A 26,684-nucleotide genomic window follows, 5' to 3' on the forward strand; every position below is an offset into this window, starting at 1 on the left:
CAATAACTGTCACGAGTTAAATGTAGACCATAAATTGATTTATAACAACTCTATACACTTGGGGGAAAAAGTCGGGCAACTTTTGGATCTATCTTCTGGAAGTTTTTGAACAGGCAAGAAATCCAATTATTTGTGTATTTAAATACTGGTTGATAGTTGCATTGAATGGATAAGTAATTATTCATCTTTCTAATTGCTGTAGCCATAATGGCGATTTAGATGGTTATGGCTGCAGTAAGTGTTAGTGGCAGATTCAGGAATTTTTCCGTCGGGCTAAGAAAATTAGTATAACGTCCAACTTTCCTTGGTCTTTCTGAAACATTTCATCAAGTACTTCTTTTTTTTTTTTTTTTTTTTCGAGGCCGAGAAAATATGACTGGTTGCTTACTTAGTCACTCTAAAACTTTTCATCAAGCAAGAAAAATAGAAAAAAGATAAACCGCTTTGGTGAACAAATTACTGCAGGAAAAGAAGAAAAATCACCGTATGCAATGATATTCATTCAATCAGATCTATCCAAACGCCACTACCTATACTAAGAGTAATATTCCCTTACCAAACTGTTTGTATTTCTTAGATGTCCGCCATCCACTTTTGCTCCTCTATCAGATGATTTATTCTTTGGAAGTTAGGCATTCTTTGAACAACAAATAACTTGATGAATGACTCATATTACAATCTGAAAAACATAATAGATATATATAACCTGTCTTGCAAGAGAACATTACTCCTCGTACCGGTAAATGATAAATCATGTATAAAAAGCTCGCAGGACCAAGCCGCACCTAGGTAGTGGTTGAATGATAACAGCTCAGCTAAGATGAGTAAGGACCCCCCCAAACCCAAAGGGAGGCAGTAGATCGTGTCAAACATTTAAGTGACATTTTGTGCACCCCGCTTAAATCCATTGAACAACTTTCACAGAGCCACCACACTTAAATGTGCTAAAGCTTAATACTCGTTGAGAATGCACATGTGTACCAAGTCAGGCCATGCACCAATGCACCAACTGCAGATTTTACTGGTCCTTGAAACCAAAATAAGAAGCTTGAGTTATGAAGTAGAAGCTGGCACAAAAAATAAAGTCCTTTCTGGGTTGGTTGATGCTGAAAGGTAAAGGATCTTCGACGTTAGGTAAATTAAATTTGCCCATCACCATTGTTAAAGAACTTGCCATACCCAACTTCTTTCAAGTCAAGGAAGCGTAATTAAGTAGATCACATCTCCATGGTACACAAACCGTAATGAGTTTTTCTTCCCCTTAGGCAATTTCACCCCGGCCGGAGTTCAAAAACTAGACAAAAGTAGGGTTTTCAAGTAGATTTTTACTACGTACAGTATGGACAAATAAAAACCCCTACTTTTATCATAAGAATTTGTCGATTTACACCTACTTGGTGGAGAATAGAGTCACACATTGTCGAGATTTAGGGAGTTCCACATGGAAAATATGTATCTAATACCAATTTCAACCAAGTATCATTACTAAAGGCGGAACTAGCAAATGGTTACCTTGAGCTATAGTCCAGGTCCCATTTGTTCAAAATTAAAATATCGCATGTTGTATACATCTTATGATCTTAATGTTCTGTCCTTGATCATTATTAAGAAGGCCTTATACTTAGAACAATTGGACATCATGCTCATATTACTTTAGTCTAAAGAAGGAGGCGAAATTGCACTGTAGAAATGAACAGTGTTTTGGACCACATTTCAGTTTATTTACAAGCTTGCCACTAGGGTGAAGGCGGCTGGGTTAGTTCGTTTTAGGCTGTGTTTGCTGGGCTTACCTCAATTGTTGATGAGCCCAGCCCTTTGGGTGTTCAAATGATGAGAATGCCCATCTAGGGTTAAGATCGGACGATCCGAATTAAAAGTTTGGAGGGTACTTTTGTCATCTTAATTGTCGGGACTGATTGGGATCGATGGTGAGGGGATTGTAGGACAGACAGGAGGCATGCCGCCTCTGAGATAGAGATGGAGAGAGAAGGAGACCGCGAGAACGACGGTCTCGCCTCCATCCTATCCTCCTCTCGCTGCCGTCTCCCTTCTCTCGCCTCCGTCGTCTTACTCCTCCTTTCTCTGTCTCTAGAATCGTTCGATCTATTCGAAGAGGATCGAGAGTTCTGAAATAGTGTTTCGATAGGTAGGGGGTTATGCGTGTGCGGTCGTGCTTGATGATCGTGCAAGCCAGCGATTCTGTTTCTACGACATAGCCTCGACTCTGCTTCCATCTCCATTTTCTCTCCTCGCCTTTTCTCTCAAAAATCACCCACGAGCTCAAAAACCACCAAGCCCTTAGAAATCTCTTCGATTCTCTCTCTCAGAAACTATGAAGCACAACGATCTCTAGCTGAAAAACCGTGAATCTGGTCCCAATTCGAAGGAAATTTTAAGCCCAGAAAAGCCTTGGTTTCCGGGTGAGTTCTCCGGCCGATTTGGAGTAGGTAATTTTGTGATTTGCAGTTTATTTGGGGAAATGATTTACGGATTTGCAGTTCATTTTACCATTTCCAGAATATTCGTAATTTATTTTGGGGGTTTACACTAAAATTGAGGAAGCACATATGAACGCAAAGGCTCGAGGATGTACGACAACTTGGATATGATAGGGTACAAGCTATGACATTTGTGCAAATTTATTTGTTTATTTATTTTTTCCTTTCATTTTAGTGGTTTTTTTACTGTTTAGTTTTTGGGTTTTGTCTAATTTTTGTGCTCTGCTTTATAGATTGTTCTCTTTGGAAGCTTCTTTCCAGTCTTGAGCTTCTTCTTGCCTGGTGCCTTCTCATTGAGTATTGGAGCATTAAAACACAGGTTTGTGTGTTTTGTCAATGTAAGAGGAGAACGACATAAGAACATCTGTCTTTGTATTTATTTTTACTTTTTCTAACCCATCAATTTCTTTTGAGTCAATGAAATAGTCCCAACTTGCAACTTATGTTGTGAAGTATTATTGTCTGAAAAATTAAGTATGTATGTATATGTTATGTGTGTGGTGTTAGTCTCTGTGAGTCATTTATGTATATGTAGACATATGTGTGTGTGTGTGGAATGCAACATATCGGATTTAGGTTATACCGTCCATAGTTTTATTGTCTGTTGTTGTCTGCGCTATACCATTTCTATGCAGGCTCTGAAACTTATTCATGAGCTTTATAAGCACTTTCCATAATTTTAGCTGTCTGTTTTGGGTTCTTTTTCATTAGGTCTGTTTTGGGTTCTTTTTCATTAGGTCATTAGCTATTGATTAATGGAGAAACGAGGACCATGCCACTGATTTTGGGGTCTTTCTTTAATCTTCTGATTTTGGGGTTTTGCAGGGAGTGCTGATGTTTTCTGGGATTTTTTGGTCCTTGCAGGATTTTGGGTCTTTAAAATGGGTACGTGTTATTTTTAACGGTTCGGTTCTCGCGTGTTCCGTTCTTTTTTCCTTAGTGATTCTCATTTTTCAGTGTTGGGTGATGGAAATTTGTAAAAATAGTTGTAATTCTTTTTTGAGAAAGTTGGCATTTTGTTATATTTTCTATTTAATCCCAAATGTAAGACTGTAAAATAATTGAAATGATGGTTTTCTAAAAACTCCTCTTAATTTTTTTTTCTGGGATTTAAAAGCATCTTTTCCCGATTGGTTACAAGGGTTATGTTCTCTTCATTTGGTTCACCTAATTTTGATTATTTATAAGTTTTGTCCTTTTAAGTTTTGTCTTTTAAGTTTTGTCTTCTGTGGTGTAATGAGAGATTTCTGTTGGCCTTTCGGATTTCGGCATGGCAAAGTTCACTTATTTGTCTAATTAGATTGCGTATGCGTTCGATTCTTTATTTAATTGTTCTGTTTGTGTTCGGGTGTGATGGTCTAAATTTTATATGTTTGGAATTATCCACTTAACACCAATTTGTTACATTCAGGTCTCCACCCCACATTTCACAAGTTCAAATTCCATTGAAGTCGATTCTGCAGATTGTGTCTGCAATTAGATCAAAGATCAACCGCTCTTTTGTATTCTGCGGAAGATTGCTTTTGGGAATGATCTGAAGCAGTTCCTCTATATATATTTAATCTCTGTATGTTTATTGCCATGTAGCTCTGTCTTTTCTAATTGATGGTGTTCATGTTACACTGTGATTCATGATGATGATTTAATTGTTTCTCGATTTGTAATTGTTTGTGGATAATGTGGCATATATGAATTGCAATATGTATTTGTATGAAAGGGATGGCATATCATTTTGCTGACTTAATTGTTTATGTTTTTCATATTTGCGAATGGTGTTATGATCGGTTAGGTGATTCCTGACCTGTGACTTTGTTTGGAGCTCAAATTTTGTGAGCATTACATTGGATTGTTTTGCACTTGGTTTGATGTTGTTTTGGTCGACAATGCAGGGATAGGAGAAACAAAGAGGATGACACTTATAACTGCCCCTCCCCATTGGCCATCTTCAAATTTGGATCACAAGAAGGGAGCAACATAGGTGAGAAACAAATTTCTTTGTCTACATTGCAAGAATTTGCAGTTTGCAACTTTCATTGGTTATTATATTTGATTGAGTTGAACTTGGATTTCTGGATTTTGACTTTTTCGTTTGTTTCTCTGTTGCAGAGTTGGCTTCATTTCATTCCAGTGATTCTCTAAATAGGTCCAACAGCTCACTAAATAGGTAATTGTCTTATATCTAGCGATCTATTACCGGTTGAACAATTAATTGGCCATATATCTTGGATTTGCAGCGTTTTCGTTTTGGAAACGTGGGAGACTTTATGAATATCCCTTATATATTTATTGTACAAAATATTAGTTCGCTTACACTTTAATTCTATTCATGGTTGTGGTGTCTTTTTAGGGTAAATGGTTTATATTGAAGTATATTGATACTGCAATTTAATTCTATTCAATAACACTTTTAGTTATTTCTGCTCAAATTTTGGTATCTAGAAACACATTTAGCCTTACCAAAGCATTCCCAGACACACTCCTTAAGTTGATCAATCATTTGTTTTCTTCAACATGGCAAGTTGTTCTTTAATATTTATGTGTATTTGTTAAAAAATCTCTGAAGTGATTTCACTGCTTAATATGGGATTAAGGTTACATTTTTCTTATAATAAAAATCTCTGTATGCCACCCGGACGCTTCCCTTTCAAAGATTCTTTCTTTCCAGTATTTAGGGATTATAAACTGATTTCTCTGCTTAATTGCCGTACTTTCATTGCACACAGATATTCTGGTATACTCACTAAGCATAAATTTAACGGTTTGCAGAAACTTATAATTGTTCCATCCTAAATATCTTCCTTTATTCTTGATGGCATGCTACTTGCTCGACCCTCTCTTGCATCAATTGTGTCACCTAAAATTAAAATGAAATGAAATAGTTTCCCTACATGCTTAATGTTGTGAATGCCGGTGATGTTAGAAATTTAGTGATTGTTGCCTCTCTATAATATATCTGTACTCATGTTTTTGAACAGACGCGTAGTTCAAAAGAACTGGTTGCTGCAAGACGTGTATAATTTCATTTAAAAAAAAAAAAACTGTTTTGGTTGTTGGTGGTGGTTTATCTGTATTTGATTGGTAATTTCAACATTTGATGATTCAATAATATTTTGAACTTCCATTTCTGTTGTTAGAAGATAACATCTCCATCTCGATTCTGCATGATCAAAATGTATGTTTGGCTAAGACAATCATGTTTTACAGGTAGAGAGGAAGCTGCGATTAGAAACAATGTTGAGTGAAATTTAAGTCTTCATTTGACAAAAAAAAAAAAAAAACTTTGATTCAGATATCTATATTTGTTGTTTTATTCATTTGACAATTCGTTGTTTGATTGGTTTTTGCTTTCCTCCACTTTTTAACTCATATTCGTTAATCTACCTATTTTATTTGGGTGATAAGTTCACTCTTTTAATCTTGCTAAAGGAAGATATAGGGTGTGGTTTTGTTAATGGTGGTGGATGATTTGGATGAAAGTATGTATCTTGAGGATTTTTTTTTGCTTGCAGTTGTTTAGGCCAACACTGAAGAAGTTTTGTGAAATGAGATTCTTATCAGATTCTTATACCAAATTGTTTCTCCGTTTATGGCAGGTAATAAACGTGGTCCAACCAGTAGCTGATAAAATGTCATTGTATATATGCTTTTGTCGATTTCTGCTACGATAATGAGGGAATCCAAAGGATCGAGGCCAATCAATCTGAGGTTTGTACCACTCTATCCCTTTCTCTCTTTCTGTGAATTTCTTGAAATTGACGTTGCACGTTCTGATTCTTGCCGTGTTTGGGAGCGGAGAAAGCTCTAGATTAGCTTTGATCACTTTAATTTCTTCTTATTTAGTTCAGCACAGTCAAACTACATAATCCTACTGTTGGGCTATTTCTAGGGACGTTTATGTTTACTTTTGTTAGTTTGTTGACAGTTTGGTATGTCTATCATATTGATGGAACTAAATTGTGAGTTAATTATGGTTTAGGTTGTTGAATTTTGAATTCGAAATTCCCTTTGGAAACTGTCACAAGTGATGTGTCTGTTGTGGCTACAAGAATCAAAAGCGAGTGAAAGGTAAAGCTTCTCTCCAAACATTCATCGCTAGCAATTCCAACCAGAGCGAAGTATATCTCTCCTCTTGCTTTCTCTCTACGATGTTCTATCCCAATTTCTCTCAGACAGTAAGGGTTTTGGTTTGCTTTCTTGGATTAGATTTGTATATATTCTGTTGCATCTCAGTTTTCTCTGATTTAATAGCATAATTTGGCTCTTGGTATTCTAACTTTGCTTTCTTTGCATCAAAATTGTATCTGGTTCTGGGTTTTCTTGATCTAATTTTTTTTATTTCTATGATTAGATAAATTAAGGAAAAAATTTCTATTAGTATATGAGTATTCAATTCTGATATATCATTTTCCTCCATTTGACGTAATTTTGGATTATTAGGACTCAGGCTTGCCTTCCGCGTTTTTGTTGAAAAAAAAGGCTTTTAGCTGAGTAATTTACTAATTTGATTTGTTGATGTGATTTCCACGTACTCTGAATTCAAATAGAAATGCAAGGATATATTAGACTTTTAGTGTTTTCAGGCATTCGCGTGTTTGCTTATTATAGATGATGTATTTCTATAGTGCACTAATATTTGTTTTAAAAAAATTAATTAGTTTTTCCTCCCTGATATTTGCTAAGGCGCTTCTCAAGACGACGTTGGAACGTGCAGGTGATGAGGATTCAGGGGATGAGGAGGAAATGGCAAAGGAGGAGGACCAAAACGCGTTCTCTGTTAGGATAATTGGTGCCCTGAATACCAGAAAGTCTGCGCTCACCACTCATTAATTATATGGTTTGTTCCGTTGGTTTTTATGGTTTAAAGGTGTTTAATTTGATGGTGTTTTTGATAAATTGTTGAAAATATTGTTAGTTTAGTTATTGATTGTATTGAGTTTGGTTTATACTTTTGGTATTAAGTAGTTTTTTCATATCCCTGAACTCCTTTTCAGGCAGAGAAACGTGAGTTCTCTTAAGTGTTTAAGTGAGTGTCAATTAGTGAGTATTTTGTTCGAATATCTGTCCGAACAAAAATTTCTTTGGAATGAAATAAATGAAACAACTTTTGAGACTCCCACATGAGATGTGTATTGGTTCTTAAAGTATAAGACCATAAGTTACATTTTCATTCCCATTTACAGAAATATAACTTGCAGAATTAGTTAAATGTATCAAATGACTAGCATGTGAATTTGTGTATAGTTAAAAATAATCTTATCCTTAAGGATTATTAATTGGGTAAATTTGGTTGAGTAAATTTAGGGTTATTGATTGGGCTAATTTGGTTGTTTAGTTGATCTAATTTGGATGGGTTTGAGGGTTAGTTTCTAGGAATGTTACATTGGTGTTCTTTTTCTTCTACACAGTTACCAAAATCTCAAGTCCCCATTTGATCGAGTACAACCCAATCATATTTGCTGTAATACAATCATATTCTTGAGGTTTGGATTTTTTGCTCTCATTTTTCTGCCCAATCATATTGGCTCATGCTTTCGCTGTTAGAAAATACATGCATGTTCTTTATAAACTAAAATACACTTCTCAGATTGCTATGATTATTGGATTGGATTTTCTTATTTACCTTCATATAATGGTGGGTTTAACTTTTCAGGTGAAAGTTTTTACGCAACCTCATTACTTGCAAAATTTTGTTCAGTCAACATTCAATGTCCTGCCATCAGATCAAGTTAAAGGTACGAATCACTATCATACTATTTTCGTCACTTTTTATTCCCTTGCTGCACACAATGGAGTGAATTGTTTTCATTTGCATTCTTGCATTTGAACTTATGGATGTTCTTACCTGACATTTGTAAGCTTTTGATTAGTCATGAAATATGATACATTTTCACTGTGTTAACAAACTTATGACATACATTCAGTTTCTTTTGGTTGGATTGAAATGATATTGATTATGCTGTTATAAAGCTCATTTTTATAGTTGGGTTGAAAATCATGTTAATAGAATCTTTTTTTGGTTGGTCTGACCCCATTCACTCATCTATCTCTCTGTTTATTCATAATTGTGTTGAATTTATTCAAGTAAAATGTGTCTTATTCATGCAGTTCAAGGTGATGCATTCAAGTCCCGCAGCAACGCGCGGGCATATTTTCTAGTTACTCCTATATCATTCTCATACCTAAAAATATAAGTAAACATGCCCGGCTTCCTTGTTGGCTCCACTTACACCTATAATGCTAGGAATAAATAAATAATTTTATTTTGTGTATAACGATATTCAAACTCGTCACTCACTATATTTGAAACTAAGTCTTCTCACTTATAAGTTACAAATGAAATGAAATACTAACAGACCATAATACAAAATAACCAACTAAACACTTTAGCCGTTGGAAGACTATAAATAAATTCGAAGGGACGTGTGTACCTTTTATGCGGAAGCTTGAATCTCAACATGCTCCTACGTACAAACACGAACAACTGCTCTGACCCTCCGTGCACATCTAAAACCTCGCAGGTCCTCGGGTTGGCTACGGTATGTCGAGTTGCCCCTTGGTTTTCGCCTCCCAAGGCCTAGAGCCGAAAGTGATAGCTCTAAAGACCTAACTAGAATATTTGAACTGTGGAAAAGCTTGTGTTTCTTATATTTTCTCTCTTCCCCAAAGCCTCCTTATATAGTGGTTGGGAAGAGTGTACAAAGATTGAAAAGCCCATGAAAATCCCAAGTATATTCTAATATGAATATCTCTTGATTTTCATTTAATTATCACCTAGATAATTAGGTGGTTAATATCCTCATGTGGGTGGAATATCCTTTGATATTTATTCATCCCATAAGATAAATCCTACATCTCCCACTCACCCACATAGGGTGTGGCATAGTCTCAATCAACACACTTAGTTCACATCCATTCTAGTCTATCTCCTCATACAGGAAATGGGACGCGTGACCTCGCGATAAAGAATGTACATAACCAGGAGCACTGCCATTAAGCTATCACTAAACTAACAACAGTGCATCACTCCAAAGTTCATTGCTTTATGCCCCAGACTGTTCGTCACACACCAGATTTGACATTCTTTATCCCTCATTATGAAATAAAAACAATGTTATGTCTCATAAGTATCATGTATCCATGTCTTATGTTTGATGACAAATATCAAAAGACGTCGTGCAGCTAATGAATCACATAACATAGTGTTTTCTTCGAATTGTCTTCCTTAAGCTCTCATGTCAAGCTAATTTGATTTAACTGCTTGCATAGACACGCCTCTTAGGACAGTAGCTAACTTGACCGTCTTAGATAAACGTGCTAAAATAGCGATCATTAAACCTCATCTTTCTACATAGATTTTAGTTCAAAGGGCATAAGGGTAGAATCGTATAGATTCCTTATGATTCACATAGTGACTGAAGTAGGGATCAATTCATCACTCCCACTATCAATCAGTTATAGCACATACAATATGATTTGTATGCTATGGTGTATCCTCATTTCAATGAATGTGCCACATGTCCATTGTAAATACACCTTATGGATCTTAGTCTAGTAGCTACACAAGCGCCTAACTTGAGTCTTCTAGCCTAGTCACCTTCTCGGCGCTCACCTAAATCCTCATATCTGGCTTGAAAACAAATCCCATGTTCGACTTCTGTTAAGCATCGCGTGCATCAGACTTCCTACTGCAGAGGCATAAGGGACGTTTACCATTTGTTCATTCTCTTTCTTAGTCTTTGGACAATGTTCTAAGGACCATATCACACCTTTTTTTCATAGGAGTGTCTATGGGTTTGGAGTTCTCCATCTTAAATTGTTCAAGTATCTTCTTAATGTAAGTCTCTTAAGACAAACTTAGAAGTTTCCTTGAGCGATCTCTGTGATCTTAACTCCAAGCACATAATGTGCTTTACCCGTATATGTCATCTCAAAATGGGATGACAACCATGCTTTCGTGGTTTCTATGGAGGTTTTGTCATTTCCCATCATTAAGATGTCGTCAACATACAGAGAAAGTATGAGAATACTTTTCCCAGATTTCTTAAGATATACAAAGTGGTATTCCTCAATCATCTCAAAACCAAATGAAGTGATTAAATTATGGAATCTAATGTTCCACTGTCTAGACGCTTGCTTGAGGCCATATATGGAACATTTTAGGCCGCAAACCTTGTGCTCTTGTCCCTTGGCCTCAAAGCCTAGAGGTTGATCCATGTATATCTCCTCGTCTAGTTAACCATTGAGAAATGCTGTCTTAACATCCATTTAGTAAAATTCCAAATCTAGTTGAGCAACAATAGCTAAAATGAGGCGAATAGAGGCAAACTTCACCATAGGGGAGAATGTCTCTTCATAGTCTATACCCAATTGCTTAGTGTATCCTTTCGCCACAAGGCGCGCTTTATATTTGTCAATTGAACCATCTGCCTTGCGTTTGATTTTTAAAACCCACTTGTTTCCAATGGTTTTACGCCCAGGCGGAATGTCAACTAACTCCTAAACAGTATTTTTGTCCATGGAGCTCATCTCTTCCTCCATTGCAGTTATCCACTTTTCTTTGGCCGTTAAAGACAAGGCTTCTTTGTAAGAAGAAGGTTTGTCTTCCTCTAAAGGTATGCAAATGTAGGTCTCCCCATCAACCTCAAAATAACGTTTGGGAATGTAGCCTCTCTTGCTTCTTCAAACTGTGCGACCTTGGATTTCAAAGGGTATGCTTCTATCATTGGGCGTATTCTCTTGAGTGTTTTTGGATGCATTACTCCCACTGGGTTGTGTACTCCTACTCGGATCAAGTCCTCTTACATCATATTCAGCGACCGTTGGATTGGAAATTAATTCTCCTCATTCACTTGAAGATGTTATGAGTTCTTCATCTTTCACTAACTCATGGAGATCAAGGTTTTTGACAGTATTGCCAAGTTTTGGGAAGTCATTCTCTATGAATTCCACATTATGTGAATCAATCTCGGTTCTTCCTCCATTTGGATGTTCACCATACATCACATAACCTTTTGAGTTTTCACAATATCTTATAAAAATATGTTTATTTGCTCTATGACCCAACTTTCCAAACTTATGTGATTGTTTATGAACAAATTCAGCACAACTCCAAGGATGCAAATTACCCATATTGGGTTTTACCTAATTCCAAAGTTCGTATTGGGTTGAGGGAACCGTCTTTGAAGGCACACAATTAAGTATATACGTTGCAGTCAATAATGCATCACCCCAGAAAGATATGGGGAGATTTGCCTGCGCCATCATAGACCTGACCATGTCTAATAAAATTCTATTTCTCCTTTCAGCAACACCATTTTGTTATCGCGTGTAAGGAATAGAAAGTTGTCTGCGTATCCCTTTATTTTCACAAAAAACCTTGAATTGGTCAAACAAATACTCGCGTCAACGATTAGTACAAAGAACTTTTATATTCTTCCTTTTTTATTCTCAACCTTAGCTACGAAGCATTTGAATCAATCTAAATTGTCATAATGATGAGCGATCAAGTACACATAACCATATCGCATGTAATAGTCAATCAAAGTCAAAAAATAAGAGACGCCATAACAGGCCTTCACACTCATTGGTCCACAGATGTCAGAGTGGATTAACTCTAATGGTTGAGTAGCTCGAACAACCTTTCCAAAAGGCTTTCTAATTGCTTTGCCAGCTAAACAAGGCTCACATATAGGCAAATTGACATTAGTGAGTGGGCTCAACAGGCCTTCTCTAACTAACCTTGTCATCCTATCTTGCTCTATATGCCCTAGTCTAGCGTGCCATGTTTCATAACTAACATGTTTAATAACAATTACTAACAAAGTAGAAGAACAAGAATCAATCAATCAATCCAAGCAAACAAAATCGTACTTTATTAAACCATATCCAATTTCAACTTGATCCAAATAAATCACAAGTCTAGGCAGGCTTAAGTAAAAATAATATCCTTCATATAACAGTAGCTGAAAGTAAATTAAATTGCATTCCAGGGTCGTGCAAGACATCATGCAGAAGTAGTTGACACCCAGTGCTTAGTTGAAGTCGATACGAACCAACTCCCAAAGCTTCTGTATGACTTCCTTCACCCACGTACACCCAATGTGACTTTGCTGGAAAACATTGATAATTTTCGAACCCCCTTTTATCCCGCGTCACATGTATATGCGAACACACATAAACAATGATAGATTTAGGGTTAGGGATTACTTTTCTATTCGGCTCAGTGCAATTATGAGCGAAGTGTCCCTTATTTTTACAGTTCAAGCACGTTGACTTGGATTCGTCTTTCTTACCATATTTACCTCGTGGGCCTTGATCTTATTAGAATTAGAAGCAAGCTTTGCATTATTTTTCTCATACTTAGTCTTACCCTTTCTTTTGAACCGATTACGCTTTTTTGACCCACCTTGAGTCAAAAGGGCAGTATTCTAGGTCGTCACTCGTCGCTTACCTTCCAGTTCAACTTAACGCGAGATGTCATGAAAGTTCTTAATCTAATCATTTTGCATCATGATCTGTTTAAGGGCATCCCACGAGTCTAGGAGGTACCTAATCACAGCTTGGACTTGCTGTTCATCGGTGAGGATACTCCCAGCAGCTTTCAAATCTTGTATCATGCTGGATATCTTCCTAAGATTTCAGATACAGAGTGCTTAGGATCCATCCTGTAAACCTCAAAATTTAACACTAAATTTCTCAGCTTAGTAGTTGAGGTTCCACCTAAAGCAAATTTCAACTGGTCCCACATCTCCTTGGCGGTCGAGTACCCTTCATACTCACCAGTAAGATCATCATGCATGCTACTTAACATAGGAAAGCATGCACTTCGATCTTTCTTGAACCAAGATTCAAAAGACCTTACTCTAGCCGTATGTTGAGCCATAGTGGTTCCATTTCTCTCAAGATCAGGCTCATCCACCAAAGCCTCCAAAGGCTCCAAGAGCTCTTGTTCATTGAGAAGATATTGGATCTTCCTATGCCAAATATCATAGTTAGTTCTAACTAGCTTTTCTCCTTTGGTCAAATCAGCAACAACATTTTTGGCATCCATTTCTTTCTACAAGGGTGAAATAATTTTGACATTATTAATTACACATCTTACATTTATTTATTTTAAAAACTCATTAGAAAATATTTCACTTTTTCTCCTAGGTTGAATATGAAAAATCTGCTAAGTCGCTCATAATTACCATTCAATTTTAAGAGTGAAGATCATATTTTCTAATTATTTTCTAAATAAATCTTTAAAACATTATTTTGTTTTAAGCTTATCCATTTTTCATGCAACATTCAACTGAGTGCACAACGATTAAGGTTTTTAGACAATGGGCTCGACAGGTGGGCCTCTGTAAGTGCGGCCAGGTCAAATCCGGAAGGGTTGGCAGCGCGAAACTTTTAAAAACCGAACCTCTTTGACACCCAAAGTGTCTCCTTAAAGATTCTTCCTAGACACCACATCAAATAAGAGGTGACTATTAATGAACCCCAGTCTAATTTCATTATTTTTTATTAATTAGGTAATTTTTTTTTTTAAAACTTTCCTAAAGAATATTCCTTTCTAATTTAAAATGCTTAATCAACATGAACAAATTTGATTGACATTTCCTTAATTTTAGTAAATTAAAAACGTCTCTAATACCAAACCTAAATATACACTTACGTAGGTCAGTGAACCACAATGATTCACTCGCCATCCGTGTCCCAAAAACAAGGCCCATGCGTCGCCCAAAGCGGCGGTGCAAAATTAATTAATTAATTTTATTTTTTAATAATTAATTTAATATTGCGTGAAACCACTCGTTGTGGGTGGCGCGTGACACACGGGCCGCCTTCTGTTGTCCGATGCCTTTCTTTTGACCTCCATTGGATTGAACTCCATGAGATGAATCCAACAGTGTAGCTAACATCCATGAAAGCCTAGCATTGTACTCGTACTTGCTTAGGCTGAGAGTGGAAGAGATGAACCACTATTCATCATCTTCTTAAAAAAAAAACTGAAATTTTCAGATTTTTCACTCTAGCGAGGCCTATTTACAAAGGCCATAACTTAATGAATATACATCTGTTTTATGCGTATATTATGTCGCTAAAAAGATCAGATTACCATCTACAATTAAGTCTTCTTTGGAAAATTCCAAAAACAACTCCAACTGTACGAAAAAAGGGTCGCAAAAACCTTGGAAATTTTCGTTTTTCATACTATTACGAAACTAGGGTTTCAATTATCTCTCTAACCACATGGTTTTTCTTTACCAAATTTTCTTTACCAAATTTTAAATATAGTCTCATATGAATGTAAAGAACATAACCCAAGTGTTAAAACCCAGAAAAAAATAAGCATGGCAAAAACGAAAATTTTAGAGACAAGCATTCATGGCATATTCATATATATATATATATACATATATATATATATATATATCTCATGCTTTCATGCTAGGAGTGTGTGAGTGGCTCTGATACCACTGTTGGAAGACTATAAATAAATTCGAAAGGACGTGTGTACCTTTTATGCAGAAACTTGAATCTCAACACGCTCTTACAAACATGAACAACTGCTATGACCCTCCATGCACGGCTAGAATCTTGCAGGTCGTCGGGTTGGCTACGGTACGTCGAGTTGCCCCTTGGTTTTCACCTCCCAAGAACTAGAGCGAAAGTGATAGCTCTAAAGACCTAACTAGAATATTTGAACTATGGAAAAGTTTTTGTTTCTTATATTTTCTCTCTTCCCCAAAGTCTCCTTATATAATGGTTGGGAAGAGCGTACAAAGACTGAAAGGCCCATGAAAATCCCAAGTATATTCTAATATGAATATCTCTTGATTTTCATCTAATTATCACATAGATAATTAGGTGGTTAATATCCTCATGTGGGTGGAATATCCTTTGATATTTATTTATCCCATAAGATAAATCCTACAAGCCATATATACTCTATTTAAATCTCAAGTATTGGAGTCAATCCATCCCAAGAAGATTTTTTTTTTCTTTCTATTTTACTCATTTATAATATGCCAATAAAGAACTTATTTATATATAGTTGAGATGAAGTAGAAACAATGTTGGCCCAAGATATCTTGGGCTAGATTTTGGTTGCTCAAACTTCACGTAAGAAAGACAAGATTGATATGGGACAAGCACAACCCATATTTTGGGTTTTTCCTTTGTAATAAATGGTCTGAGTTTTGTTTAGCAGGAGTATAGTGCCCCGAAACCATAGGTAGCCAAACTTCTTTCCTTGCTTCGAAGTTCTATTTCTTTTGGGGGCTTTTTTTGTGATGTCTCATGAACTCGACTTTAATGTTGCACTCGCGGTTAGGGTTGGGCAAACAGGTCCTGGACTCGTGGATTGGAACAAGTAATGCCAATTCGGGGCGGTTACATATATTGTAAATTCAAAATAGGGCGGGGCAGGTCCATTTAATTAATGGGGTGGGGTAGGTACAAATTTCAAAGAAAACAGGCCCCCGACCTGAACCTTTTCCACCATTCATTACAGGGAGATTAAATCTCCACCGTTTATTTCTAACACATAGCCACATGGGTTATGTCGAATTCTTCAAATCCAGACTCCAGACTCTAGAGTCCACTCAAGTCCCCACTCCTCCTGAGTCCTCGACTCTTCTCGACCTCGATCTTGTCCTTGACCTCGATCTCGACCTTGAATTCTTCATTTCAACAACCATTTCCAGCCTCCAGAATCCAGATCTCAACGTCTCCAGTCGTCAAGGGTCAGTTGGTTTTCAGAGTCCTTTCCCGTTTCAACCATGCCCGGCAAAGACGACGCTCTTCCGAGAAAGAGAAGAACCTCAAGCTATTCCTCAAAGTCGGACTGGACAAGCGCACGTCGAAAAACACCATCGCCAACAACAAAGTCACTGCCAACCTCACCATCGTCATTCACGAGGTACTCAATCGTTGATTTTCTTTTTTTTTTTTTCCTACTTAATTTTCAGGGTTTTCCCATTTAAATGCATGCAATTTATAATCCCGTGGACTTATATTTTAGTCTACTTATTTTGTTGTTCTTGAATAATTCCAAGCAACGGTTACTGATGGATCCAGTTCTTTAATTTATCTATGGTGGCTCTTCGACTGGGAATCTGGGTGGGATACTAAAAATTAGAAAGAAAAAAAAAATTGTACCCGTTGCACCAGTAGAAACTGGCCCGTTTTATACGTGCCGGGTTAGGTCCGATTCTCAGTTTCAAAATAGTAAAATCCGTCCGGCTCCTACCCGTTGTATTTTCAAGCGGGTTAGGTCCAGTCCCTCCAATCTTGGGCCCAGCCTGTGCCCACCCCTACTCGCGATAACTTTTTCTTAAATTCTCAAAACTTATGTTGCTCTATCCAGCAGAGCCGAGAAAAACCTTTGTTGTCTTGACTGCAATACCAGAGGCTCTAAAAAAGTTGGAATAAGATCTTGGGATATGCTTACGACTTAGATGTTTTTACCAGTTATTGTTATGAATTTAGCTACGCAATTTTTACAGCAAAGGTGTGTCCTTCTTGGTCCTCTAATACTAGGGAAAGGTCCTCGCAATGCTCTAACGCCCACACTGGATATTAACCACCACCACCCCCCTCACGCAGGAAACAAAATTTCACCACTTCGTACTCTAAATTGGCTCCACTTTGATGGGATTATGTTTATTCTATTAAATTCGGGTCTAATGTGTTGACGTGTAAGGTTAATATAGTAAGGGGTGTGATATCCAGACATCCCATTTTACTTCTCACATATTTTTAATTTTTGACCATCGGATCGGATGAATTGAAGAAGATCAACGGACAGAAATTATCAACAGGTGTGTCAGAAATAAAATGGGGTGTGTGGATAGCACACCCCTATAGTAATTACGTCTTAGTTGGCATTGTTGGACCTTAAAATTAACCACATCAACCAATTAGAAAACTAGCATACGTCATTATTATCACTTGTCTCTCGGTGAGCTATGTAATTCGGCGAATTGAAGGCCAAGCTCACTCATTGTTAGTCCTTTTTTGGAGCTTAATGACTACCCAAAGATCAATTTGGTGGTTTGCGACGCAGATGAAATTGATCGAAATCTTGATTTAGTGGAAGGGCACGGCAAAGCTCAACTTTGAGAGAATATGGGAGCGTGATGAGTCAATGTTATACTATATATTTTACTTTATTCTTAGTTATAATTTATTGGTTATTTTGATTGAATTTCGATACTTTGTTATATATTTGAATTGTAGGACATGTGAATATACTTTGAGCAAATAGTGATCAAACGAAGGAATTTTGAAGTAATTCCAATTTGAGTGGATTTGTAAGTCTTTCAAGATGATTATATCAAAATTTCAAAATTTAATTCCAAGTCGTTTGATTGTGGCCAAAAAAAGAAAGCCTAGTGCGCAACTTTCACAAATTGACGTTTCTCAACGTTTTGGGTATTTTGAAGGTTAAGATGACATATTTTAGAAAGGTTTCTCCTAAGGATTTATGGGGACGTCTTTAGTTTTAAAAAAAGACTTTTTGGGACCAAATCAGAGTTGATTTGGTTGGTCAAAAGTCTGATTCTCTCTATTGTCTGAATTTAACTTTAAATATGAAACATTTATTTATTATTTTATTATTCTACTTGTAGATTTCCAAATTTATGAGAAAACCTTGTTTAGGTAGGATAAGGAATAAAGCATTTTAAATATAGTGTATGGGATAAGGTTCTAAAAAATACTAGACGCTAGTCGGGCAGTGAACTAGCGCTTAGCGCCTTGGCGACTAGACGGGGTCTAGGTGGGTGCCTAGGCGGATTTAGGTAAATTTCTTATATATTTTATGAATAAATTAAATTTACTATATCAAATGTAAATAATTATTGACGAATATGTTATTTTTACTAATTAATGAAACATTCTTTATCAACCAAAAGAAGGTGAAACGACAACTTAGTCTTCTATCATACAAAGAAAATAATGGGCAATAATGTAATTTCACATGTCCAAATTTTATTGTTTTAATTGAAGCCTCACATACAGGTGATGTTAAAATACCTCTAATATTAAAAATAAAAATAAATAATAAATAAATAAATAAAAATAAAAAAAAACCAAAACCAAAAACCTCCCTCTCCTTCTCTCTTTCTCATTTTCTATAAAAACAATATGTTCATACACACCAAGTGTGTAGGCAAATGCTAGTTTCTTATAGAAGAACATACATATATGAATGTTTTATGTACATATATAATATGTTTGCCTAAGAAAAAAAAACAAAATATTATCTAAATAATTTATAATTTATATAACACTTATATATATATATATATATATATAATATCCCATGTTATAAATAGGCAAAAGTTAGAGAGATAACCTTTCTAAGGACAAGAGCGAAGCAGGTGCAAAATATCACACTATAACTTTAGTAGCTATAACAAAAAAAGGATGACAGATAAATAGAGGGAGGGATACTGATATTATTTCTATTGCTTTCTTTTGCAGTGCATTTGATAACATACGGAATGCTCTATTTATAGAGAGACTCCCGTAACTACAACCATTCACAAAACAATGATGATACTTTTGAAAGTATCAAATACTATTCCTAAGTCTTGTTCTTTTTTAGTGGGCATTCATTCATCCATCAATCCATCAATTTTACAACTCCCCCTTGGATGCCCACATATAAACATCAGTTGCCTCGTTAAAACCTTGTTTGGAAAAATCCAGTGGGAAAAAACCATAGCGAAGGAAAAAGAGAATAAGTTTACATGGATTGTTGATATAGTGTTAAGTATGCTTATGTGTCTCGTTAAAACCTTGATAGGAAAAACTCAGTGGGAAAAATCCTAATCGAAGGAAAAATAGTACAACAAGCATGTATCATGGATGCTTCATCTGATATTTATCTCCCCTTGATTCTGCATTCTTCAAATTTAGTTGATTAGTAAGTCGACGTAATCTGATACTCTGCAATAACTTCTGAAACGCACATTTTGGTAGAGATTTGGTGAACAGATCTACTAGATTTTTATTGGAATGGATTTGTATAACTTTAATAACTTGAGCCTTCTAAAGTTCATGTGCACTGAAAATCTTTGGAGATATATGTTTAGTCTTATCGCCCTCAATGAATCATTCCTTCATTTGGACAGCACAAGTTGCATTATCTTCATGGATGACAGTTGGATTGTCTGTCTTCGAAGGTAGACCACATGAATTCAGGATATGATGGATCATTGATCTTGACGAAGAACATTCAAGACTTGCTTCATGTAAAGTAAGTATTTCTGAGTGATTTGAATATGTAGCAACTAATGTTTGCTTTGTTGAGCACCATGAGATTGTTGTATCTCCATTAGTGAGCGCATATCCAGTTTGTCAGTGGGCTTTATGCAGATCAGAGAGGAAACTATCATCTGCATATCTAGCAAGGATATGGTCATTTGTGGATTTTCCTGAGTAGAAGAGATCATGTTTGTTGTCCCATGAAGGTATTACAAAACATCTTTGACTTATTTCCAATGACGAATTGTTAGAGCAAAGCTATACCTTGCTAACAAGTTAACTGAAAAAGTTATATCTGGTCTAGTACATTGCGCTAAGTACAATAAAGCACTTATTGCACTCAGATATGGTACTTCTGGACCAATGATCATTTCATCATCTTTTTTTGGACAGAATGGATCTTTCTTAATGTCCAAAGAATGAACGACCATTGATGTGCTGAGTGGATAAGCTTTGTCCATGCCAAATTGCTTTAGGATTTTTTCAATGTAAGCTGATTGGTGGACCAAAATTCCTATTAGCATAATGCTCGATCTGCAGGTCGAGACAACATTTTGTTTTCTCGAGGTCATTCATTTTAAATTCGCTTTTCAGATATTCAGCAGTTTTATTGAGTTTTTCAGGAGTTCCAACTATGCTTATATCATCAACATATACTGCCACTATAACAAATCCAGAATTGAATTTCTTAATGAACACATAAGGGCAAATGACATTGTTGATATATTCTTCTTTGATCAAATATTCACTGAGACGATTATACCATATTCGTATAGATTGTTTCAACTCATACAATGATCGTCTTAATTTGATTGAGAACATAACTCATGGTTTGTTAGTTGTTTCAGGCAACTTAAGTTCTTTTAGGATCTTCATGTATATGTTAGTATCTAATTCTTAATATAGATACACAGTGATGACATCCATAAGTCGCATGTCAAGCTTTTCTGAAACCACTAAACTTATTAATTAACGGAACGTAATTGCGTCCATTACAGGAGAATATGTCTTCTCATACTTAATTCCAGGTCTTTATGAAAAACCTTGTGCAATGAGTCGTGCTTTGTATCTTGCAATCTCATTTTTCTCATTGCGTTTTCTTGTGAATACCCATTTGTAACCCACGGGATTTACATCAGGTGGAGTTTGGACTATCGGTCCAAAAACACTTCGCATTTTCAATAAATTTAATTTTGTCTGGATTGCATCTTTCCACTTAGGCTAATCTTGTCTCTGTTTACATTCATCAATAGAGCGGGGCTTAATATCATCACTTAATATGATTTCAGTGGCTACTGTGAATGTGAACATATCATCGATGATTATTTCATTCCGATCCCACAATTCATTTGTACATGCATAATTTATGGAGATTTCTTTGCTTTCATGTACTGTTACCTCTTCATGGACATGTGTCTGATCAAGGACATTTTCTTTGTCTAGAAGTACAGAATCATGAATTGCGGATTTTTCATTCGTTTTTTCTTATTGAATGATTTCATTTGGATTCAGCTGCGCCTTTGTCTTTCTCTTTCGAGGGGCTGAATCTTTTGAATCTGGAGGTCTACCACGCTTCAGGCGTGCACCATATGAATCATTCGTTGCCACTTTATTTTATCCAACAGGGACATCAATTCTTACAGGTGCATTTACAGCTGGTATATGTGATTTTGTCACTGTCATAGCATCATTAAATGCATCTGGCATTTGATTGACAATACTATGAAGATAAACGATCATTTTCACTTCATTTTCACATTGAGTGCTACGTAGATCAAAATGAGACAAGGTGGGTACAACCAATGTCAGTTTTTGCCGTTCTTCTGGAACGGTCTTTTCTCCCCCTAACGACAGGAAGACTGTCTCATCAATGTGACAATCAGCAAAACGAGCTGTAAACATATCACCTATCAGGGGTTCCAAATATCTAATGATAGATGGTGAATCAAAACCCAAATAAATTTCCAGTCTACGCTGAGGTCCTATTTTAATGTGTTGTGATAGTGCAATAGGCACATAAATAGAACAATCAAAAACTCGTAAATGTGAAATGTTTAGTTGATGTCCAAACATGAGTTGTACTGAGGAGTATTGGTGGTTGGCTATAGATCTTGATCGAACCAATGATGCAACATGTAAGATGGCATGTCCCCATGCAGAAATTGATAATTTTGTTTTCATGAGCAGAGTGTGAGCTATTAATTGAAGTTGCTTCGTCAATGCTTCTGCTAAACCATTTTGAGTATAGACATGAGGAACAGGGTGTTCAACATCAATGCCCAATGTCATGCAATAATCATCAAAGGTTTGAGACATAAATTCACCAACATTATCAAGTCAAATTAACTTAATGGGATAATTTGGGAACTGTGCTCGCAACTTGATTATATGAGCAAGAAGTCTCACAAAAACTAAATTCTGAGTAGATAAGAGACAAACATGTGACCATCGGGTAAATGCATCAACCAAAATCATAAATATCAAAATGGTCTACAAGATGGTTGAATAGGTCCACAAATATCCCCTTCAATTCTTTTTACAAAAATGATGGGGATTTAGCATCAACCTTTAATTGTGATGATTTAATTACCAACTTCCCTTGAGAACAAACTTTGCAAGGGTTATCATTTAAGATAGCAATGTTTCTGGTCAATAATGGATGTCTATTAGAGTTGGTAATGATCCTACGCATCATGGTGGATCCTGGATGACCCAAACAGTCATGCCAAAGCATGTAATCTTTTGAATCAATGAACTTTTGGTTCATTACAACATGTGATTCAATTATCCTTATGTATGTATAATGCAATCCAGTCAACAAACCACTCAACTTCTCCAATATACGCTTCTGGGTATCATTGGAGGTAATGCATAGATACTTCACATTTTTTGCACTTTTCGTTTCAATATTGTATCCTTTTAAACATATGTCTTTGAAACTCAACAAATTTCGAGTAACATACAATGCATTATGTATGGACAATATTATTCCATTTGGTAACATAATCTGGGTTTTCCCTGAGCCTTCAATTACATCTGATTGACTTGATATTATTGTTACCCTTACTCTTGTAAGCATCAAGCTTGATAAATATTTTTTATCACGAAGTATTATATGTGTGGTTGCGCTATCTGCAAGACAAATATCTTTGTCATTTCTCATGTTTTGAGAATAACCATAGCTTTTATCCATGTTTTCTAAGTAAAAGAGATAACGGTTAAAAACAACTTAGAAATTTAAATGCCTTTTTTTATGAAAATGCGAATTTTTAAACTACAAGTTCAGAATAATAAAAGTACATGAAATATAAATGATTTAGTCCGACTGATACACTTTATTCCTCATTTCCACAATGAAGTCCGTGACATCTAGGTGGGTTGTGTCAACTGTTCTAATAAGTCGCACATTGAATCAGGTATATCCATTGGTCTAGCATGGTCGAGGAAATTAGTTTCGACACCTTTCTCCTTGAGGGAGGCTTGATATGGATCCACCAGATGTTTTGGGGTACAACAGGTACGCACCCAATGCCCATCACCATCACATCCATGGCAGGCACCATCAGAGTTTCTAGGAGTATTGTTCATACGAGCTTTGCCTTTATGGCGATTTTCATTTTTAAAGCTCAGGCCTGAATTTTACCTTGGAATCTAGTTGTAAAACTAACCACCATGATTATTGTCTTTCCTGTTTCACAGGCCTCGCTTATGGCTATGTCTTCGTTTATGATTATCACCACCAGAGGATGTGAGGTTCATTTCGAGGGAAGCAACATTCACTTCTAGGAATGGTGCAGATCCAGTAGGTCGGGACTGATGATTTTTCATCAGGAGCTCATTGTTTTGTTCAGTTATTAATAGCACAGATATCAGCTAGTTATATTCAGTAAAGCCTCAAGCTCTATAATGTTGCTGCATGAGCACGTTAGAGGCATGAAATATACTGAAAGTCTTTTCCAGCATATCTTTCTCAATAATGGTATGCCCACAGAGCTTCATCTGAGAGGTAATTCTGAACAACGTAGAATTGTACTCAGCCACTTACTTGAAATCCTAGATCCTTAGGTGAGTCCATTCATAGCGAGCCCTTGAAAGAATCACCTTTGCCTGGTGATTGTATCTGTTTCTCAATGCCTTCCAGAGCTAACGGACCGTTAAGTATTCATGCTTTAGTCCCTCATCAACATGGCGACGAATAAAGATCATGGTCTTCGCCCGATCTTGAGAGGATGAGTTGTTTTCTTCCCTAATGGTATGTCCAAGATTCCCTGTTTCTAGATGGATCTTGGTATCTAGTACCTGTGTAAGATAATTTTTCCCAGTAATGTCCAGAGCAGCAAAATCAAGGTTTGCCAAGTTTGTCATTTTCTTTTCTTTCTGAAAGAAAAATGACATGCATAAGAACTTGTAATAATATGTATTCTTGGAGGAATATAGTGTTAGAACTTATGGTTCTTACAAATTTTTTATTTTGATCTTCAGGCCAAAAATGATAAGCACTCGAAATTTCAGGCTCGAGATTTTCATGATTAATGAGAAGGACGATTGTACCATACCATTATCATCGAAACAAGCATAGGATAGGCGATTATTCTGCACCACTTGAACGACATGAAAATTTAAATAAGCATAGCAGTTTAAATATGCAATGCAGGGTAGACAATTATACCACACAACCTAAAATTTGCAGTAAAATTAAATCTACAACTCAAGATGCGCAATTGTACCACACCATCTTTGATCGTAGTGAAAATTAAATTTACAGTTTAAAATGAGTGATTGTACCGCACCATCTTTGATTATAGTAAAATTAACATAAATAAACATTGGGTTAGAAACCAAGAACTGCACTAAACAAGAAATCAAAGATATAAGTAACTATTAAATTTAGAACGAGAAGCAGGCATGATGCTAGCAGTTCATCGCGAGGGTGCATCATGCAGATGAAGCAGAAGAAGAAGAAAAACAGGAAAAACCTTAAAGGAAGCATTTTTTTCCTTTCTTTCGGTGAAGGGAGATGTGAACTATTTAAGGTTAGAGAGTCGTGCTGATAACGTGTTATAAATAGGCAAAAGTTAGATAACCTTTCTAAGGACATAAATAAAGCAGGTGCAAAATATCACACTATAACTTTAGTAGTTATAACACAAAAAGGATGACAGATAAAGAGAGGGAGGAATACTGATATTATTTCTCTTGCTTTCTTTTGCAGTGCATTTGATAACAGATAGAGTGCTCTATTTATAGAGAAACTTACGTAACTACAACCATCCACAAAACAATGATGATACTTTTAAAAGTATCAAACACTATTCCTAAGTCTTGTTCTTTTTGAGTGGGCATTCATTCATTCATCAATCCATCAATTTTACAACATCCCAAACTTTTAAAAATATAAAAAGGCCGCATAGTGGGTGGTTTTCATTATTAAAAGTTAAAACCATCAGCCATCCACCTCACCTCTTTCACATCACCCGTCCACCTTGGGTGGTTTTCATAATTAAAACCATCAGAGTCTATGGTTTTCATAATTAAAACCATCAGTTTTTGACATTGGATTTGAGATCCCAGTCCTCAACTTACGCCACCACATATTGAAATGTTTAAGTCTTTCTCTCTCTCCACACTCTCTTTTCCATCATCTTCATAGACAAGCTGCAGAAATTCACCATCAGCACTATCTCTTCCTTCTTCTTCATAGAGACGAGTTGTCGAAATTCGCCGTCAGTCTCTCTCTCTTTCTTCGCACTCTTTCTTCCCTTATCTTCACATAAACGAGCTGCAGAAATTCGCCGAGGCTCTGCTGCTACGTATGAGATCGGAAGTTATAGATCTGTTGCGAAAATTGCAGCAAGTTTGGGATTTACAGTGAGATTCAAACCGCCTAGACTACTGCCTAATGTTGCCTAGGCGGCTCCCTAAGTCCTCCCCACCTAATTGAACGTTTTGGTCTAAATCAGGTCGAAGCTCTGCCGCCCAACACCTAGGTCAATTTTTAGAACATTGGTATGGGGTATTAGCGTTCTCTATGTTGGAGAAATATTAGAAAATATGAAAATAACACAAGAATTCCATGAAGAAAATCACAACTTAAATTATGTATAAGATAAATATAAACAACCAAAGAGAGTAAGAATACTTTTCCAGATTTATTTGCTACCTAACTAGGCTTTAACAAGACACCATCCTAAGCTGGTTATACCCTTGTAAGCTTTTTAACTTGCGTCCAGAAGATGTATAGTTTTGACTTAATTCACACTTCTCGCATTTCTCTTTAGTTTATGATTTTTTGTGAATATTAACATTTTTTCATTGATTTGAGATTAGCATAATCACATTCACTCATTGTGCAAATGACTTCATCAACTGAATTTACTTCATTACTGAAGAACTGATCCGCCATTTACTTGAGTACTTACACACTCAAGGGGATGTGTTGCAGTCCTAATTTAGTTAGGAATGTAAATGTGTCAATTCTAGGAAATCCTTATTGGATTCTATCATATCTTTTAGGTAGTATCATGTTTAAATTGTAATACCTAAAGGGTAAGAAAGTTACATTGCCTACTATTATAAATAAAGACACAATAGGATGATTTTCTCAATTCTCTCTATGATTGTCACACCTTCTCTATAATTCTGCAGTTAAATAGGTCTTACAACAAACCATAATTTAGATACTTTTCGGAGTCACCGTCCTTTCGTTTATTAACAAAACTTTCGCAACGTTCAATGTGGGTTGAAGCATTGGTTAAATGCTATTAATGAGAATAGTATTTCACTATTCTTAACAATAGGACCTGGAGAATTATTGGTTCATCATGCTATTGCTCTAGGTTTACATACAGTTCATTGATATTAGTAAAGGTATTTTAGATGCATGTGGTTCCAAGTTAAAAGTCAAAGGGTTTTACTAATGCTTTT

At 36.1% G+C, this 26,684-nt stretch overlaps 1 long non-coding RNA gene across 2 annotated transcripts; it reads left to right on the forward strand.

Moving 5' to 3' along the window:
• The first annotated feature begins 1,965 nt into the window (after positions 1-1,965).
• Positions 1,966-7,418, forward strand: LOC108867798. 2 transcript variants are annotated; one of them, XR_001953798.2, is made up of 10 exons: positions 1,966-2,420; positions 2,518-2,613; positions 2,732-2,817; positions 3,324-3,383; positions 3,910-4,065; positions 4,388-4,476; positions 4,605-4,662; positions 6,092-6,203; positions 6,475-6,563; positions 7,179-7,418. It is a non-coding gene; the product is annotated as an uncharacterized LOC108867798 (long non-coding RNA). The 2 variants fall into 2 exon arrangements; XR_007258279.1 differs by having other exon boundaries at positions 7,210-7,418.
• The last annotated feature ends 19,266 nt before the right edge of the window (positions 7,419-26,684 follow it).

This window comes from the organism of the source record quoted next, unplaced genomic scaffold (genome assembly GCF_019419815.1).
Source record: "Pyrus x bretschneideri cultivar Hongxiangsu unplaced genomic scaffold, Pyrus_bretschneideri_v1 Contig20, whole genome shotgun sequence".
Classification (NCBI taxonomy): domain Eukaryota; kingdom Viridiplantae; phylum Streptophyta; class Magnoliopsida; order Rosales; family Rosaceae; genus Pyrus; species Pyrus x bretschneideri.